The sequence below is a fragment of the Octodon degus genome, unplaced genomic scaffold, assembly GCF_000260255.1.
Source record: "Octodon degus isolate 3935 unplaced genomic scaffold, OctDeg1.0 scaffold00111, whole genome shotgun sequence".
Classification (NCBI taxonomy): domain Eukaryota; kingdom Metazoa; phylum Chordata; class Mammalia; order Rodentia; family Octodontidae; genus Octodon; species Octodon degus.
Window position 1 is genome coordinate 3,782,174 of NW_004524687.1, and position 1,514 is coordinate 3,783,687.

A 1,514-nucleotide genomic window follows, 5' to 3' on the forward strand; every position below is an offset into this window, starting at 1 on the left:
ATTCTATTCATTAACAGAATGTAACTATATATCTATCCCAACCACTTTGAATACACAGATACAAAATGGACATTCATCTGTATACCCCATTTTTTCTAAGATGTCATTCCTACTTTACAAATGAGAAAACTGGGTCTTAGAGCAAGCATAGGACTTGCCTATAGCTATGTAAAAACTTAGTGCTCTAGATGGATCTATTTCTATCTGAAGACTCTTTCAGAACAGCACATATCTCATTCCAAGGATATTTTGGTCAAGAGGAAGGGATGGGGCCCAATGTCAGAGAAAGTAAACTATTGTCTTGCAGGTCTTTTTTAGAGTAGAGACTATCTCCTGACTCCAAACAGTCAGCTACATCCCCACTCCTTTTTACTTTGAGATAGAGTCTCACTAAGTTGCCTATGTTGGTCTTGAATTTGCAAATCTCTTGGCTTTGCCTCCTAGATAGCTGAGAGTATAGATATGTGCCATACCACACCTAGATTTTAATAGAATTTTGAAGGCAGATATGCAGAGCCTACATTGAACTTTCTACCACATAAAGTTACTATGTGGGACAAGATGCAAACTGCTTTACAGATTATTTGTATGAGGAAGATCATAAAAGCCAGAGAAGTTCCAATAGTGGGATGAAGCAAGAAATGACAGAAGAATGAAGACCTTGATTCAGATGAGAAAGAAAACAATAACATAAATATCTGATTAATCAATATACTACCAAAATGGTCATGTTCTAGCTAGGTCAGAAAATGTTATTAGGTTCTTGCCAGACTGAAACCTATTTGATGGAATGCCCCTACTGTACTTCAGTGTTGGAAATTATTTTTAATAGATGAATTGGGACTAGAATTGATAGAAGACCAATTACAACAAAGGAAAAATAATGTGAATCTGCCCAAAGAACTCCTCAAACGAATTTTGGGGTAGACCATTGAAGAGATAGGTAAAACATCACGAGAACCTCCTAACAAAATAACAAGACCAGGAAGATGTCAAGTATGTCTTACAGAAAAAGGAAAACAATCACTGTAAGCTATACTTGTGCAAAGAAATGCTGTTTTTATGGGTGAAAAAAACATCTTAGATGCAACAACTGTAGTTTTGTTATAGTTTTATTTTCATTGGAGTTCATATAGGAATTTATGCTATCACTTTTTTAGATTTTGTAAACAAAAAATTGATGCCAAAATGTTTATTATAAAAACTATTATTAATGTAATACTTGATTTTATTTTCCTAGTATTTAAGAATGCTTAGCAAGGTTATCCTTTTTTCACTTTTCGTATATCATGTAAGAAATGTAGAGCAGGTCACATAGTCATAGGAAGGCCAAGAGGAAAGTCCAATCACTAACAATGTGGCCAAGAGACAGAGAGAGGCAGAGACAGAGACAAAGGATTGAGATTCAGTCACTTCAGGACCCAGCGGGGCCTAGCTTTCCAGTGTGACCCATGAGGTACAAGACATGTGAGTGATGATTCTGGATATTTTATTATTATTATTATTATTATTAT

The 1,514-nt window shown here is 35.1% G+C and overlaps 1 protein-coding gene across 1 annotated transcript in view; it reads right to left on the bottom strand.

Annotated features, from left to right (window-relative positions):
- Rnf17 (ring finger protein 17) overlaps nt 1-1,514 on the bottom strand; it is a 228,465-nt gene that overhangs the window by 21,619 nt on the left and 205,332 nt on the right. The window lies entirely within an intron of this gene.